This window comes from Cannabis sativa, chromosome X (assembly GCF_029168945.1).
Source record: "Cannabis sativa cultivar Pink pepper isolate KNU-18-1 chromosome X, ASM2916894v1, whole genome shotgun sequence".
In the NCBI taxonomy this organism is placed as follows: domain Eukaryota; kingdom Viridiplantae; phylum Streptophyta; class Magnoliopsida; order Rosales; family Cannabaceae; genus Cannabis; species Cannabis sativa.
In genome coordinates, this window is record NC_083610.1 from 31737165 (window position 1) to 31750771 (window position 13607).

Sequence of the window (13607 nt, forward strand, 5' to 3'; positions counted from 1 at the left end):
AATCTCAGAGAGATCATCATCATTCACCCCATACTGTAGACCCCCCGTTTCCTCTTCTTCCAGAGTTATCGAAGCATACTGGTCCTCCATGTTTGAACGTGCATGATTGAACGTCGCCATAGTCGCAAAATACGAAACCCAACAAAGCTTAACAAAACACACAAAACTTAACAGAGAGAAAAACAAACCATGTCAATAGACAAGACCTTAACGTACTAATTTTTTTTTTAGTTATTTGTGTGGTGAAAATTTTCTGATAATTACACATCATAGGATGCTAGTGAGAAGCTAGAGAAGGATAAATGTGTGACGAGAGAAGATGCTGAAAGGGTTATTGATGCTGAAATAAGGAATAAGCCTGATCTGAACATCACTCCTACTCCTCCTGGAATTGGAGCCTCCATGGCTGCCGCCGCTACAATACTTAACATATATATTATATGATAAATTGAAAATATTTTTTTATAATAAATAAAATATATAATTATATAAAAACTAAGTTATTATGCAGATATATTGAAATAAAATTATATAATGTATATATTATTATAAATTTTCTTATTTTAATTGTGTATGTTTAACGAGTTTTTCAAAAACTAAAAATAAAGATGATTTAGAGCTTGAAAAAAAAAATAGACAATCTGAGACAAGTATTTTTTTACGTACTTAGGGTGTTAAAAAGTTTTAATCAACAAGTCAATATTATTGAGCTCTGAGCTTGAATGCCAATGGAATTTGTCATTTTGTAAAATTTTGGCCCTATGAAAGCTTAGAATTCGACTCTTCGCTTGGTGACGTAATAATTCTATTTATAAGTAGCCATGTACTTTAGGTCAGATTGGTCCAGACCCAATAAATGGGTTAATACATATTTTTGTTAGGTTTTATTCTTATAATAAACATTTTGATTATCAAATAAGTTGAATAATTTGATATATATTTGAATGTTTAATTATTTATTAATAATTTTTATATAAATATCAAAAAAGTCTTTATTTATGTATGAGGTTGTGGCTTTGTATTACATGGAGAACTAAGATCACGAGCTATGAATAAAATAGTTAGCAATATATTAAAGTTATGGAATTTTTTGGATCGATGATGTAGATACATCTTAGTGAATGTGCTGCATGTAATAGAGATTATATATGACATGACTAATATATATTTAAGATGTTCTTATCAAACTAGCCGTTTACTATAAAGACTTAATTTATATTACAACAATGATCAATTACTATATCAGCCTAAATCTTGAGAAATCATGAAATCTTGTTCATGTTATTAGTTCTTTGATTCACTAGTTAAAATATCTCAAAGCAGATAATTCTTATAACTTCTATTTTGGTAATCTAATAATGTGAATGGATGGGAACTTGATTTACAATATGTAATCCAAACTTTCCTAATAGATCAAATATCGATTTCTTTTAAATATAAATGCAGAAACTGAAAGTTGTGCACAAATTTAGATCAAATCAAAATTATATTTTCTCTAGTGAATTAATGGTACTAAAAAATAAAGGGGTAATTAAAATGTTAAAATTATAATTTGACCAATTTAAATTATGGATCAATACATGGAGGGCTAACCACTAATATTGATTATATCGATGAACGTTGTAGTTAAACTCAATAAATATAATTATATAATTACTAAGAGTATAATTCTATATTTATAGTGGAATAATAATGGAATTGATAAATAAGATTATTTGATTGATGAGATTCAATAAATAAACTAATTTATTAGAGCTTGGTATTATAGGTTCATTTTTCTCGAATTGCCACTATATAACACTGTTAAAGGTATAAATGGTACAAAATAAAGAGAAGAAGAAAATTCTATTTTGAAGTAGAAAAATAATAAATATTTATTTTTGTAATAAATAATTAATTTAAATTTATAATTTAAATAAATTTGGAAAATAAAAAATTATGATCATGACAAGACATCATTTTGTGATAGACACATACTATAGATAGTGGGCCCCATTGGCACCATTAAAGGGTATTAGCGATGGAGGGGGCCGCCGCTAATAACCTTGTATTTTGTGATTAAAATTTGTTAGCAATGCAGTCCTGCCGTTAATGTCCTACCGCTAATAACTATTATTACTTATGGATTTTCTAACTGCTTCTAATAATAATTAATAGTGGCACCACCGCTAATTTTTTTGGCTAGTCTCAAAATACGAAACTGGCACACATCATTAGCGGCGTGTTCTGCCGCTAATTGTTAGATTTGTAACAAATTAAAAGATTATTCGTAATATTTTAAAATAATAAAATTATATAGTTTAATATATAAAAATTAATTCATTCAAAAATAATATTAAATTAAATATATTTCAACAAATTATAATATTTTAAATTAACTACAAAAAAAAATTAATATTCATTATCTTTATAATTTCATAAATTAACTACTACATAAAATTACTAGAAGTAAATAAAATATTCATTATTTTCACAATGTCTTAAATTAACTACTACACCAAATCACTAGAGTTAATATATAATGAATTAATTTATTTAATATTATTAACTTAATTATTACATAAAATTATTGTTAAGGTCTCGGAGAAACTAATCTTGATTTGTATTATTAAGGTTAGGTGATGGCCGTGATGCAGAAGGAACATATAGTTGATCTGATGAAAACCCAAGTGTTAGTTCTCCCAATTGAGCTTAGTTGAGTATTGGTATAGTAACAAACTATTGTTGCTGTGAAGAACTCTCAAGCCCACCAAATAACCTAAAGTCAATAAAGTTTAAAGAGAGCGGACGAGATTGCAAAGGAGTTCCATTACGAATTGATTTTGGTTTTATGGAGGAGACTGGTGCTGGTGCTACTGCTATGTACGAGGCTGGTGTTGCTGATGTTGATGAGACTGGTGCTGCTGTTGTGGATAAGAATGGTGCTACTACTATGGATGAACAATGTAACTTTAAGAGGAGGTACCACCTGGAGACTGTGATTGACAATACATTTGAAGAAAGTTTTGAAATCGCGGGTCATATAAATTGGCACCATATTCAGGTCTCAAACTACTTCCTAACATGTCACGCATTTTCATCCCCATACTTGCCATAATTTTGAAAAACATCATTGGGGACCGAAGAATGAGCAACATACTAACTTTAACTATATGATATTTTTTTCTTTTCTCTTTGATCCTATAACCTACACCTTTTTGATAGTCAGGTCTATGATGTCCTACTAGTTTAGGCGCTCTACATTGTTTTCTTAATTACTGTGAACACCTTTGCTAATCAAAGGATTCGTTAAAAAATAAGATTAATTTAAAACTTTAAACAAACTTAAACTTTAATGATTTAAAATGATTTACATAATTTTTGAATCCCTTTAAGAGTTTACAACTATTTTCAAAATATATTTTATACAAAAGTTGTTGTCTAGCGACTAATAAAATATGAGCCTAAACTGTCCAGAAGACCCGTACACTCCAAGTCTAACCATCTTAATATGTACAACCTTCATCCAACTCTAGACTCATTCTAGTTCAGTCTTGGCTCTGACCTGGACATGAAAATAATATCTGTGAGTCGACAAACTCAGTAAGTAAATCATAAAACATAAACATATAACTGACAGTAACCAGATGCCCATACACGTACTTATATGTCTAAAACTAGGCCAGGAACGTTCTTGACTAAAGTATAACTAACCCCGAATCCAGCCTATACTTGGTACTCTAGTCGTATTGATGTGGTAGTAAATAGTTCATACTTTCTGAAAGGCTAGCATATATCTGTTGATATCTTAGTGCAGCTCTATGTACACTTCACATATATCCTGATATGCTAATATGATGGCCACTATTTTTCTTAGCATATATCTATTGATATCTCAGTGCAACTCTATGTAGACTCCAACAATATCCTGATACACTAATCTAATGGCAACTAAACATGCCCGCTAAACATGTATACATATATGGATCTATTTATTGTTGAGTTTTATGCCCTAAATAAAACTCCATTTCAGTGTTATCCATTTTATTCAACATCAATAAAGAAACAGAAGTATTTTTCATTCATTTGTGTATGTTTTGGTTCATCTTATCAATTGCTTGTCTATTTGATTTATAAATTCATCTGAAATTCTTTTCACATACTTGATCCTGTTTATTGTGTTGTCAACATATTGGAAAGTAAACATGACTATGTGAATAAAGTTTCCTAGATTTATAAGACACAGGGTTTTACTGATATGATAATCTACAACAGAGTTTACTTGCATTTGGAGAAGTGCTATGTTCTTTCCAGAGCATTGGTTAAAGTAAAGCTCAGGTTGGATGCATGGAGTATGCATCGGAAGGGACCGATATTGAACTTTGACTTAGATTTATTAAACTTACCGTAATATCTATTCAAGTCAATATCACCTAGTTGATCCTAGATCAAATGATCTTAATCCTGTTATGATTAGGCTCAATATCAAGAGGTTATTCGTGTTCTTTGATTTGTTAGTTAAGCCTACTTTTAGGTCAGGGTGATACGTACATTTTGGGAACATGGTAGTGCAATTGAGTGGGAGCGCTAACATAAACATGGAATCTATAACTTCTATCTGGCGAATAGTAAGTAAAGGATGATCTCCTTCGAGCTTGACCAAACAAAAATAAATGGTGGAGTACTCATTTCACATAAGCTGAAATATCATTAATACGAGGTTAAGTGTTTTAAGGATAAAATACATTGTAGGGTGTAACGGTAATCTTATCCCTTTACAGTGTAGATCATTCATATAGAGGATCATTGATCAAATTAGGATTATAACAATGGATAACTAATGATGTGTCTATATGGTGGAACATATAGAGCGTTCTATATACTGAGAGTGCAATTCTAAGTTCTATGTGTGGATTCAACGAAGAATTAATAAGTCAGTGAATTTAGGTTATTAATTCTTGATCTGCTTATTGGAAGCTCGGTTATATAGACCCACGGTCCCCCCACTAGTTGAGATAATATTGCTTGTAAGACTCATATAATTGGTTTTGATTAATCAATTATATTTCTCAAATTAGACTATGTCTATTTGTGAATTTGTCACTAAGTAAGGGCGAAATTGTAAAGAAAGAGTTTTTAGGGCATATTTGTTAATTATGATACTTTGTATGGTTCAATTAATAAATATGATAAATGACAATATTATTTAATAATTATTTATAGTTACTAAATAGTTAGAATTGGCATTAAATGGTTGAATTTGAAAATTGGCGTTTTTGAGAAAATGAGATGCAAAAATGATAAAACTGCAAAATTGCAAAAATTGAGGCCCAAATCCACATTGCCTAGGCCGACCACTTTATAGGGTTTTTCATCTGATATTTTCATTATTTTAATGCCAAATAATTCAAACCTAACCCTAGTGGAATGCTATAAATAATTCAGGAAATTTACACTTAACTTTACACTTTTCATTCAGAGAAAAACCTGAGCCTTCTCTTTCTAAACCCTAGCCGCCACTTCTTACTCTTCTTCTTCCTTCATAATTTAGAACCACTTAGTGATTAGAGTAGTGCCCACACACAGCAAGTGATACCTCAATCATAGTGAGGAAGATCGTGAAGAAAGACATTCAACAAGAAGGAGTTTCTGCACTAAAGAAGGAGAGAAAGAGATCCAGGTTTAGATCTTGATAATACTCTGCGACAGAAAGGATACAAGGGTTAGAGATCTGAACGGAAGGAGTCATATTATTACGCTGCACCCAATGTAAGGTTTCTAATACTTTATAAGTGTTTATTTCATAATCATTTTAGAAGTTCATATTTAGGGTGTTAATCAACATACTTCTGAGTAGATCTAAGATCCTGGTAAAATAATTTCCAACATTTATACTAATCTTACCTTGATTTTGAATGCAATAGTACCGGTAACCCTGAGTAGAATTTGGTGCTCGACGATTTAAGGCCCTAAGTCACATTTATGTAAAACTGGTAAGTGACTTGCTAAATCACTTTCAGTGATATAAACTTAAAACTAAAAGTTTCCCTATAGATAAATAGCGTTGTAATACCCTAAATATCAAGAAAACACGAAAAATGAGACTTTGGGAAAGTGTCCCTAAAACTGGCAGGACCTTTCGATAGGTTTCTGCCTAAAAAATGGTAGACTGTTTTCCAGAAACGTCATGCCATTTTCAAAAAAGAATTGACCCAAAAATCTCCTCCAACTGATTCCAAACCATCCCAAACTGCCCAGAACTTCAAATAAAGCTAAAACAAATATAGTGCATCAAAAAATTTCAACTATACAACTCTTAGATGAATTCTATGATTGTTAGGCTAAGTTTGAGCTTTAAAACTCAAACCCAACTATATCCACAACAATCAACCAGTAACAACTCAAACAAACTCAAAACTACTACAAAAAAAGTCCCTCATCAACTTAAACTTCAACAGAAATAGAATATAAAATTTTGATACTTAAACCTAACTTTTCACTTGAAAATTCAAAGAAGAGAAAGGGAAAAGGAGCATATCTTGGCTTGGCTAACTAAGACCTTGAATTTCCTACTACAAAACCCTTGGATTAAGGTCTAAAAATGAAGAAAAAAAATTCCTGGTTGCTTGGGGTTTGCTTATGCCGAAGCTAGGAGAAGAGGAGAGGAGGTTTGATTTTGTTTTATCTTTTATGATATATTATTTAAATAGACTAGTGATAATCTATTAATTACTCAGCCAAAAAAAAAATGATTTCTCTACACAATCCACTAAAAACAAATCTTTACTAAACTTGGGGCAAAATGATCATTTTTCCCTTACTTAATCATGATGTAACCTAACAACATATGGGTAAAATGGTCCAAGACAATAACCCCGATAAATTCCAACATTTTAAATATCCAACTATCTTGTCTCGCTAATTCTAAGATGCTCAAATGTATCTAAGTGACTATAATGGCCAAATCATCACGTTCCATTATTACTAGGCATAAAACATGAAATTCAAAAAAATCCACATATAGAATATATATGTAAAGACCGCTTAGTTTAATTTAAAAATTAGCAGTTAATCACGTTTAATTATGAAATTATTTATAGCTATTTAAATATTTTATTATACTGTTATTATTGAATTCAGAGATGCATTTCTATGTCATTCAGTAGTTTTCATATTTTTGCATTTCCGGTGCCCGGTATTTTGGAACTCGGTGTTTGGCTAAGTAGAAATCACAACTTAGTATGTTAGTAGTTTGGGACGGTTTATTAGACATTGGGAATGGCCGGGAATTTAGAATTTCCCAAAAATACCCCTTTAGTGTTATTTATGTTATTTTAGTGTGGAGGGGCAAAATGGTCTTTTTGCCCCAATGATATTTTGTCTTTTAGTGATTTTATTAATTGAAAAATAAAGGTTTATTTAGTTAATTGTTGGCTGAAGTAAATAGGAATAGGTGTCTTTTAATCCCATTTTCTCATTTTAAAATTTCAAAGTTAGGAAAAATAGAAAAAAATTCAAAAACACTCTCTCTTTCCCTTTCTCTCTCTCGGCTGGTTGCATGGGATTCTAGGGCTGGTTTTCTTTGATTTTCAAGCTAGCTTCAACCAAAATTCTAGTGATCTCTTGTTGTGGTATGTCTCTCTAGCTTTTTTTCCTTTGTTTCTTGGAAAAAAATGATGAAAATAATATGAGTTATGCATGATTTTTGAGGTTGTTGCTGCTGTGTTTTTGTTGTTGATTTCTGAGGTTTAAAGTTTGTTTATTTGAGTTAATTTGAGATGTTGTGAAGCATGATAGTTAGGTTGAGCAAAGTTATGATTTTTCTATGCTAAAACTATGGTTTTCAAAGAGAGTTGGTTATAATCTGTTGCTGTGATGTTATTGAAGTTTATAGTTGTTTTTAAAGGATTAATTATGCATGATTAAGTAGTTCTATGTTGGTTTGATTGCATGTTAGCTAGGTTTGCTCAAGTTTGAGTTTAGAACTCAAAGCTTGAGCTTTAATGGTGTTTTTCATTTCTGTGCATTTTGGGTAGATTTGATGCCTTAGAAATGTTATTTGGGTCATATGGAGTAGGTCTGGAAGGTTTGAAAGGTTTTGGAGTTCATTTGAGCAAGATATGAATTTTTGATGTTGCTGCCTGCGAGGAACCGAAATTCCGGTTGTACATCCGAAATTCCGGATGGGGTTCTGAAATTTTCCCAGAACCGAAATTCCGGTTAGGCAACCGGTCTACCGGTTGGGGAAAATTCAGGAACCCTAGATTTCCTCGATTTTATGTTTTTGGGGGTATTGCCATGCTTTTTATCGATAGGGTAACTTTTAGTTCCTAGTTTAAGTCCCCGGGAAGTGATTTAGCGTGTCACTTATAGTGTTGTGATTTGTATGGTTTAGGAGCCTGTAATCCGCTGCGCAGTTAAGTTCCAGTCAGGTTGACCGACACACCTGAATTCGGAATCCAGGTAAGATTAGTATAACAATATGCATATGTAGATTACATGTTTAGCGTGCATGTAGGAAGCCTGTTAGATTACATTAGTTATGTATGTTGGCTTCGAACCATCCAACCCTGTCACGTCGGTACAGGCTGGAGTATGACCAGCAGCCGGAGTATGACCGGTTCGACCGATCAGGCTGACACTTAGGTTGGTGGTTCCGTACTATTGACGTATCACGTCGGTAGAGGCTGGAGTATGACCGGTTCGACCAATCAGGTGGATACTGTAACACGTCGGTACAGGCTGGAGTATGACCAGTAGCCGGAGTATGACCGGTTCGACCGATCAGGCTGTTACTTGTCAATAGTACCGTCCCTATGAACGTTCAGAACTCAGTACCGTGTTGGACACGGCAGTTAGGGGGACTCAGTATCGTGTTGGACACGACAGTTAGGGTTATGATCAGGGGTATGGGCGTCTGATCATGACCGAGATATATGTATGAGTATTATTATGCTTTTCTTACTGAGTCTGTCGACTCACAGTTCTACGTTTATGTGTAGGTAAAGGCAAGGCTAAAGCTGATGGACCGTGAACGAGCTTATGAAGGTTGTACATGTCGGGGCGGTTAGGCTTGGAGCGTACGATCCTCGGGACAGCAAGGCTAATTTTTGTAACTAGTCGCTAGGCGACAATTATTTTGTATGAACAGTAATTTTCGTAAATGATTTTGTAATCGGGATCCCGAGTCTTTTGTATAAATATTTTATAAGTTTAATTAAAAAGAAAAAATTTTAATTAATCGCGTTTTCCATAAACCTCGTTGATTAGCAACGAGCTGCACATCATGTTTAAAAATCACGTAATACGCCTATGTTAGTTAGGGTGTTACAATTTGGTATCAGAGCGGCCAGGTTGTCTTCCTAAGATCGTCACGACATGTACAATCATCATCAGCAGTTAGCTCGTTCCACGGTTCAGTAAGCCTTTATTGCTTTAGTAGTTTATTTATTTATTTATGAAAAAGAAAAGCATGTTAGGAAGCATGTTAGTAGCCTGATAGTAGAATAGGCGCATGTTTCGTTTTTAATTTCCAAATTAAGCGGCATTAGTAAGCTCTCCTTGAATACGACTTGATATGCCAACTCTTGGTTTCGCAGGCGGTTCTAACTAGATGGACGCCAAGCGGACTACCAGGAGCAAGGGCAATTCAGTGGGGTCGAATCAAGGACAGGGAGCTCAGTTTCCCCCGCCAGTTAGGGGCCGAGGTAGAGGTCCCCGAGGCAGGGCTCGTGGTCGGGGTGATGAGAACCCGCCATAGGCTGCCCACGCTCCCCCAGCCGATCAGGGAGCCCAGAATTGGGAGGTTCGGTTTGCTGAGATGCAAGCCCGGATAGAAGAGCAAGACCTCGAGATTCAGAGGTTGAGACAGCAGGGTGCTCCTGCAGTTTCGGTGCCCGTAGTTCCAGTGGCACCTGCCCCTGCTGCTCAGGCCGAATTAGTGGTGGCGGCCAATAGATTGGAACCTTTGTATGAACGGTTCCGGAAGCAAGCACCTCCGGTCTTTCTGGGAGGTCCAGACGTAATGAAGGCCGAACAGTGGCTGACGGTGATCACCAAGATTCTAAACTTCATGGGTGTCACCGGTAATGATAGAGTGGTGTGTGCCACTTTCCAGTTCCAGGAGGACGCTCTGGTCTGGTGGGACATGGTGTCTCAGATTCATGACGTCACCACCATGACCTGGGAAAGGTTTCAGGAACTCTTCAACGCCAAATATTACAATGAGGCGGTCAGAAGCGCCAAGAGGAAAGAGTTCGCTCACCTGACCCAGCGTGAGAATATGAGCGTAACCGAGTATACTACTCAATTCGATCGGTTGGCGAGGTTAGCCTCGGGAATTGTGCCAACCGACTTCAGCAAGAAAGAGAAGTATCTGGATGGGGTTAATGCAAGGATCAAACACGATTTGATGATCACCACGGACGACAAGACCACCTATGCTGAGATGGTGGAGAAGGCACTGCGAGCTGAGGGCGCAGTTGGGTGTATGTCGGAGTCAGCTAGTACTCCGGCGAGTGGCGGGGCTCCTACCCCTCCTGCATCAGGCTTTAGCAGGGGGAGTAGTGGTTCGGCCATTGATCAGAGGAAGAGAGCACCCACTGCATCCGGTGGCTCGAGTCAGAACAAGAGGTTCCGGGGGAACCAGAATAGAGGTAGTCGTTCCGGTGGTACTGAGACCCGATTTTCCTATCCCGAGTGCGCTAGCTGCAAAAGGGACCATAGTGGTGAGTGCAAAGGTCAGAGATGCTTTCACTGTGGCATGCCCGGACACTTCTAGAGGGACTGTCCCCAGCTCTGTTTTGAGGCACCGAGAGCTCCGGCGATACCCACTCCAGCCAGGGTGTTCGCCATCACTCAGGCTGATGCAGATGCCAGCCCATCAGTTGTGACAGGTCAGCTTTCTGTTAATAACTCGCTTTACTCAGTACTGTTTGATTCTGGGGCTACACATTCTTATGTGGCAGCCAAAGTCTTTAGTAAATTGGATAGACCGTACGATAGTTATGAATCAGCGTTTGGAACCCTATTACCTGGCGGAGAGTTGGTTATCTCCAACAGGTGGATTAGGTCTATGCCGATCAGGATAGATGGTAGAGAGTTAAGTGCTGACTTGATAGAGATGAGTTTAGTAGAGTTTGATATTACTTTAGGAATGGATTTCCTATCTAAATATTCGGCGAGCATTGATTGGAAAAGGAAGATGGTGATCTTCCAACCGGAAAGTGAAGAACCATTCGTATTTGTTGGTTCAGTTCGGGGATCTCGGATCCCGGTGATTTCGGCCATGTCAGCTAGAGATTTATTGCATGGCAGTTGCTTAAGGTTTCTGGCCGTGGTGGTGGACACCACTCGGCCAGATACCATTCGGCCAGAGGACATCAAGGTGGTTCGGGAATTTTTGGATGTTTTTCCCGAAGAACTTCCAGGATTACCACCTCAGCGGGAGATTGACTTCGTGATAGATTTGGCACCAGGCGTGGAACCGGTTTCCAAAGCCCCATATAAAATGGCTCCAGCTGAACTTAAGGAATTAAAGATTCAGCTCCAAGGGTTGCTTGACATAGGGTTTATTCGGCCCAGTGTGTCACCATGGGGAGCCCCGGTTTAATTCGTCAAGAAGAAAGACGGATCTAAGAGGATGTGCATCGACTACAGAGAATTGAACAAGCTGACGGTGAAGAATAAATATCCATTACCTAGGATCGATGATTTGTTCGATCAGCTTCAGGAGAAGACAGTCTTTTCTAAGATTGATCTCCGTTCGGGTTATCATCAGTTGAGAATCCGAGAGGAGGACATTCCGAAGACGGCTTTCCGCACTAGGTATGGACATTACGAATTCCTGGTTATGTCATTCGGACTAACCAATGCTCCTGCAGCATTTATGGACTTGATGAATAGAGTATTCAAGGATTTCCTCGATATCTGTGTGATTGTGTTTATCGATGACATCCTCGTGTACTCTCAATCGGAAGAGGAGCATGAATTACATCTTCAGATGGTATTGCAACGGCTTCGGGAACACAAGCTTTATGCCAAGTTCAAGAAATGTGAATTCTGGCTATCTCAGGTGTCCTTCCTAGGGCACATCGTGAGCAAAGATGGGATCAAGGTAGATCCCGGGAAGATCAAATCTGTCAGAGATTGGCCGAGACCGAAGACAGTGACAGAGATCGATAGCTTCTTGGGTTTAGCTGGGTACTACCGTAGGTTCGTGGAAGGGTTCTCTAAAATTTCAATGCCCCTAACCGAACTTACAAAGAAGAATCAACGATTTATTTGGTCAGACAAGTGCGAAGCTAGTTTTCAGGAGCTGAAGCAAAGGTTGATTACTGCTCCAATGCTAGCTTTGCCTTCAGACAGCGAGAAGTTTGTAGTGTATTGTGATGCATCCAAACAGGGTTTGGGGTGTGTGTTGATGCAAGCCGATTGGGTCATCGCTTATGCCTCTCGTCAGTTAAAGGATTATGAACAGCGATACCCGACTCATGATCTAGAGTTGGCCGCAGTTGTGTTTGCATTGAAGATTTGGCGGCATTACCTTTATGGAGAAAAGTGTGAAATCTATACCGACCATAAAAGTCTCAAGTATTTCTTTACTCAGAAGGATTTGAATATGAGGCAAAGGCGTTGGTTGGAATTAGTGAAAGATTACGACTGTGAAATCCTCTATCACCCTGGGAAGGCCAATGTAGCGGCCGATGCCCTGAGCAGAAAGGGTCCCGGGCAAGTGGCTAGTATGGTTCAGATCTCACCTCAGCTAGCGGAGGATATGGTTAGATCCAGCATTGAGTTTGTGGTAGGTCAGCTTCACAACTTAACGCTGCAATGTGATCTGTTGGAAAGAATAAAAGTCGCTCAGATGACGGATCCAGAATTAGTGAAGATCAGAGATGAGGTGTTGGCTGGTCAAGCCAAGGACTTTTCAGTGTCAGACAGCGGGATGCTTCTGTATAAAGCTAGGGTTTCTGTTCCGAATAGTATGGAACTCAGGAATGAGATCTTTGAGGAGGCTCATTCTACCCCGTATTCTCTGCATCTCGGCACCACTAAGATGTACCAAGATCTTAAACCGTACTTCTGGTGGAGCGGTATGAAGAAGAATTTGGTAGAATTCGTATCGAGATGCCTCACTTGTCAGCAAATTAAGGCTGAACATCAGAGACCAGCAGGGTTGTTGCAGCCTCTAACCCTACCAGAATGGAAGTGGGATGATATTACGATGGATTTTGTGGTCGGGTTACCTAGGACCACGGGTTTGTTTGATTCCATCTGGGTAGTGGTGGATCGATTTACGAAATCTGCTCATTTTCTGCCGGTTAGAACAACATTTACAGTGGATCAGTTGGCAGAGTTGTATGTCAGAGAGATAGTAAGACTTCACGGGGTACCGAAGTCTATAGTTTCGGATAGGGATCCGAAGTTCACCTCCAAATTTTGGCAAAGTTTGCAACGAGCAATGGGTACAAAGCTGAAATTCAGTACAGCATTCCATCCTCAGACAGATGGTCAGTCCGAAAGGACAATCCAGATATTGGAGGACATGTTGCGAGCTTGTGTTATGGATTTTGAAGGCTCATGGAATAAATATCTACCGTTGATAGAATTTTCTTACAACAACAGTT